The sequence below is a fragment of the Alligator sinensis genome, unplaced genomic scaffold (genome assembly GCF_000455745.1).
Source record: "Alligator sinensis unplaced genomic scaffold, ASM45574v1 scaffold308_1, whole genome shotgun sequence".
NCBI lineage: Eukaryota > Metazoa > Chordata > Crocodylia > Alligatoridae > Alligator > Alligator sinensis.
The window spans coordinates 1,948,194-1,953,899 of NW_005842041.1; the positions used below are offsets into that span (position 1 = coordinate 1,948,194).

At 41.4% G+C, this 5,706-nt stretch overlaps 1 long non-coding RNA gene across 2 annotated transcripts in view; it reads right to left on the minus strand.

The window, feature by feature from the left end:
• Positions 1 to 2,708, minus strand: part of LOC102369122 — an 11,217-nt gene extending 8,509 nt beyond the window's left edge. Inside the window, exons 1-3 of one of the 2 annotated variants that reach the window (XR_003093807.1) lie at positions 2,419 to 2,708; positions 2,034 to 2,093; positions 751 to 896 (exon numbers count right to left, since the gene is read on the minus strand). This is a non-coding gene — a long non-coding RNA (uncharacterized LOC102369122). Of the gene's footprint in view, positions 1 to 750; positions 902 to 2,033; positions 2,094 to 2,418 lie in introns of both variants that reach the window. The other variant, XR_003093808.1, reaches the window with a different exon arrangement.
• Between the last annotated feature and the right edge of the window lie 2,998 nt (positions 2,709 to 5,706).

A 5,706-nucleotide genomic window follows, 5' to 3' on the forward strand; every position in this document is an offset into this window, starting at 1 on the left:
TCCCTGCCCTTCCCCATTCTGGGTACTATGAAACATGTTTTAAACCAAGACCATTTTACCCTGAAAGAGAATTTTAATCCAAACAAAGTGAGTTACTGATGCACTGAAATAGAAAACTATACCTAATTTCTATTAACACATTGCAGTTTCCTAAGACTTGAAATAAGTGAAATAGGAATGTTTTGAGAATCTAGACTAAGGTTCAGAAAGAGCCTAGCCATACACCATTAATTGCTGTTAATATTCCAGGTTGCTATTCAAAATACGTTGGGACTGATTAGTTAGGATCCTGCATGTAACCTGTTTTTGTATAACAGTGCGAAGTGGATATGATGGAAAAAGCTGCTCATTCTGGTTTGTTAGCATTTACACAGGTATAAAGGGGCAGCACAACATGTACAACTCCAAGCCCATGGGAAAAAAAACGTCATTTAGTAGATAACTATCTCATATTCTCTTTGTGCTGGTAGGCAATATGATGCGTCTAGGGCATGTGAGACCAGTGATGTTGTATCTATGGCATGCAGGAGAGGAGAAGAACACAAATCTTAACTGTAAAACAGAGTCTCTAGTGTAAATATATTTAGCACTTGGGTAAAGGCTTGCTTTGAAGTGCTGTACAAGCATTAAGAAATCTGCCCTCGTAACTTTGTGACATAAGCCAAGCCTGGCTGGGAATGAGGCAAGTAATCAACTGGAGGGCTATGTTGTACCTTGCAGAAGGAGAACGAAGGACTCCAGAAAACTCACCAGCATTGCTCGGAGATTTCCTGTTGCAGAAAAGTAGAGGCGCAGATTCATCAGGTCACTTGCCCTTTGTTGGGTCTAGAATCATGCCCATAGACACTGGACCTCTGTTGTGTCCTGTTGTGGTGTTCAGCAGCAGTCACTGGCTTCTACACTATGCAAGGGTTCAGTAACTGTTATGTGGCAGAGCCAAGAGAAGCTAAAACTACACTGGCAAACATGAAGCCTTGCAGAGATTCAGTGGGATCCAAAAGGGAAGAAACTACAAAGTGCAGTTGTTCCCCATTCCTGAGATGTCAGGGTGTGTAAACCACATGAAGTAGCTCTGGTATTAGGGAGTAGGGGTCACATTCTCCTTATAGACTTGGATTCCTTCTATTAGCATTTGGACTTACTGTTTGCCCTGTACACCAATGGCAAAATAACCACATTTTTTCTTTTGTTGTCTTTCTCTTCTCTTGGTGCATAGAGACTTTCGTTTATAACATTTACAACACACATGGGTCAATTGATACAGAGTTTATGGTTTTACTAACAATGGAATAAGCAGGAGTGGAGTGTGAAGGTGGAATATTGGGTGTTAAAGAAAAAGCTGATGCACATGCATAGGGCAAGAGGTTTTGAGGTTTTGGTTTTTTTGGTTCTGCTTGTCAGAGTGTTACTGGATGTGGCTATATTCTCCACTAGACCATTTTAGGCTGGACATGAGAAAAAAACTCTTTAGTGTCTGAGCCCCCAAGACCTGGAATAGACCCTCCAGAAGTGGTGCAGGCACCTACTCTGGACTCATTCAAGAAACACTTGGATGCTTATCTTGCTGGGATCCTTTGACCCTAGCTGACTTCCTGCTCCTGGGGCAGGGGGCTGGACTTGATGAACTTCGAGGTCCCTTCCAGCCCCAACATCTATGAAATCTATGAAAAGATGTTGGATCTTTTGTTAAATACAAAATTGCTGTTTAATTTGCTTTTGTTCTTTCACTTAAACCAAGATTTAAACTAGAAAATACAAGCTCTCACAAAATATGCACAGTTATCTCTTGTTTTCAGGGTTATTCTTATCTCAGCAGCTGCACTAGAATCTAAGAAGTTTAGTAAAAATTAAAGGGAAAGGAGGAGTCAAAGAATGACCTTGGAAATGTAAGACCTTCTTGCAAGGAAGAAGGTCTTATGACTTAAAATTAATTCCAACCATTTCTTTGTTGTTGCATTCTGTTTGACTAGTATCACATCTTACTCCAGTTAGCCTTGTAAAAGACCTGAAACATTTCTTAGCTTTTTTCCTACCTTTTTTGCAAGGAAGCTTTTAACCACTTCTTAAATGTCTGTATCTGAAACTTCCAGCACCTGTTGGCCAGAAAAGAAACGGTTATGTGTATCTGGAAAATTAACAGAAAAGGCAATAAGATGAGTCTGAAGCAGAAATAGAAAGAATGTGTGGGTCCGATTCCTTTTATCTAGCAAGAATTGCTGGTATGATTCATATAGTTGCCCTGAATATAATACCAGAGTTCTTGGTAAGCCATATGTCGGGACCCAGGGCAGCCGGACAGCAGCTCTCCCTGACTCCCACCCGGGCAGTTAAGGGTTCTTCAGGTGGGTACTTGTGACGCATGGAGTGGAATTAATTAGGCGGACGCTTATCGGTTGCAAAGCAAGATTATTTACTCACGCCGTCAAGGTGGTGAAAGACGGAGGTCAGATATACTTAGTTAGTTACAGCTTAGAGTTCGTTCGGTCGTTCTGCAGACATATACGGGCCGGCTTATCGGGCATGCGGGTCAAGGGTACGCCAGGGAGGTCGCGGCGGGAAGACGCTGACAACTGATCAAATTGTCAGATTTACTCCAAGGTGCGGACCAAGTTGTCTTTCCCTTTGGCGCAAATGTAGCAGGGTTTTGTTTGTATGATAGCCAATTGTTTTTCGCCACGTCAAAAATTTAATTAGAATTGCCAATTATCTCTAGGGATTTGTAGCAGGGCTATCCCTTTTCACCCTGACCAATCATAAATCATGGGCTAAGTTTCGTTTCTTGTTAGTGTCGCAGTTAAATCTCTTCTTGACATGCGCAGCAAAAAAACTGTTACTATCTTCTTGTTGGTTAACTCTTAGTTAACCTAGTGCAGACTAAAACTGTTTTGAATGGTTTTACTTGTTTGTGACATGGGCACTACTTAATTTGGTTTGACACACCATAGAGTAGCCAAATGGGTGAGGGTTTTAATCTTACCAGCTTTGTTCTTGTAATGCAGGAAAAAAAAATTATTCTGTTAACATAATCAGGAAGGATAGTTTATGCATTGTTTGAAGGGCAATGCTTCAGCTAGATGATGAATCTCATGCAATGCAATAAGGACAAGTTTAAAGTCCTGCACTTAGGACAGAACAATCCCATGCACCAGTACAGACTCGGGGCTGACTGGCTGGGCAGCAGCTCTGTAGGAAAGGACCTTGGGGTTACAGTGGACAATAAGCTGAATATGAGCCAACAGTGTGCCCTTGTTAACAAGAAGGCTAATGACATACTGGGCTGAATTGGTAGGAGTATTGCCAGCAGGTCAAGGGAAGTAATTATTCCCCTCTATTTGGCACTGGTGAGGTCACTGGAGTACTGTGTTCAGTTTTGGGGCCCCCATTACAGAAAGGATGTGGACAAATTGGAGAGAGTCCAGCAGAAGGCAACAAAAATGGTGAGGGGGCTGGGAGACATGACTTATGAGGAAAGACTGAGGGACCTCGACTTGTTTAGTCTAGAGAAGAGAAGACTGAAAGGAGATTTAATAGCAGTCTTCAACTACCTAAATGGGGGGTTCAAGTGTGGATAGAGCTAGACTGTTCTCAGTGGTGGCAGATGACAGAACAAGGAGCAGTGGTTTCAAGTTGCAGCAAGGGAAGTTTAGGTTAGATATTAGGAAAAATTTTTTCACTAGGAGGGTAGTAAAACACTGGAACAGGTTACCCAGAGAGGTGGTGGAAGCTCCATCCTTGGAGGTTTTCAAAACCTGGCTAGAAAAAGCTTTGGCTGGGATGATCTGGTTGGGGATGGTCCTGCTTTGAGCAGGGGGTTGGACTAGATGACCTCCTGAGGTCCCTGCCAACCCTGATTTTCTATGATCCTTACCTCAGTCTGACATCCTTGGAAGTCTGCTGAGAGGATAAGCAGTAATTCTAAGTAACGGCAGACATACAGACATACAGTCTAGAGCAGCACTATAACTGAGGTTAGAGAAGTTCCCACCAATTTGTTTTGTATGGTTTATCCAAAAATCAAATAACTTTTTTATGGCTGAAGTTTCACATTCGAAAACACTAAGAAATGTCAATAAAAATTAGGAGAAAAGCAGTACTTACCTACTCCTTTTGTAACATGGCAGTTTTACTTACAGGGCACTGCTCTAATGGATTATAGTCGCCCATAATCAGCAGGCAAGTAAGTTTTGCTTCCCCCCCCCCTTATAATTTTCCAGTTTCTTGAGTAGGAGCCATAGTGTTTTGCATTTAAGCTGTATGTCCCAAGTGTCCTAGTTGGACCAATCTAGGAGAAACCCAGACTAATTCAACCTCTAACTTCTAGCTGGTGTCTCTAGCTTTTCAGCATCCACTTTGTGTCCTGGTTGTCTCTGCTGAATCGCTCTCATTTGGCCAGATGGTTGGTTTCTTCCTTGCCTTCTTGTTAAGGTGTCTAAACTTTGTACTCAGTTCCGCTCTTCTCCCCACTGAAATTCCCCACAGAGAGGGTTAAGAAGGAGTCCTGGTGGGAAACGTTAATTAAAGAACAAAAGAAGTCAGAGAGAGAGATGGATAAGAATATAAGAAGGAATAGTCACTGATGCAGAAAAAACAGCTTTGTGAGGTATGTTCTGAGAAGTTAGACAAAATAGGGAATTGAAAGGATGGAAGGGATGGGGAAGAAGCAGAAATGAAGGGTATGGGATAGAATTAATAGGAAGGAAGAAAAGGAATAAATGAAATACTGGAGGTGGGTGGGAGTTTAGAAACTGTGAAGACAGATGTAATTAGTGACAGAGGATAAATAAATTGGGAGAGGAAAATAATTGAGGGTACTGGAAGGAAATGCGATAAGGGAGACCTGTTAAAATAACAAGAAGATTTAAGCAAGGGCAAGGATTTTTTTCTGGGGGGACTGATATCTTTTATTAAATCAATTGCCTGGTTGGAATAAAAGTTAGACAAGCTTTTGAATGCAAGTCCTGATGAAGAATATCAAAAGCTTGTCTAACTTTTTTCCAGCCACACAGCTCGTCTAATAAAAGTTATCACCCCCAAAAAATCCTTGCCTTGCACAGATCCTGGACCATCACAGTTACATCACTCTGATGCTACCAACATTTTCATATTGAGCCCAGGAGATTGAACGTAGAAGACTTCTATAGTTTAGTCTACTGATGGGTTGGACTTTCCAGTGATCACTTTGGAACTTTAAAACTCACCTTTAAAGTTTTGGGCATGAATAGATGCAATTTTTCTCAAGCTTTTTTTTTGCTCCTCTGTAGGCAGATTTAGTGGCTTTTCAGATGGTTCAGACTTCAGTCACTGATTGTCACATGAACTGACTATCTCCAGGGAGGTTTCATCTGGCATTTTCTCCATGTAATTATCCAGAGCAGCCAGTTGAATAGGGCAGCACACTTTGCTCACCACTTAGCAGTGGCAGCAGGGAAGAGAAGAGGCAGATAAAATGTCTGGAAATATGAAGTCTTTCATATGCATGCATTTTTGCATATTGAAGACTGATAATGGCTTTGCATGTTTTATGCATAACATTATCAGTTTGCACATGTCTATGTTGCAAGTTCAATCTAGGCATGAGGGTTTCAAATTTATCCCAGCAAAGCCAGATATAATATAATAATGTTTCCCCTGTTTATGAAATAGGACTGAACTTGGGGACAAATTATGCATTCCTTGCTCAGAAATAATTCCTGTTGAAGTCAGCAG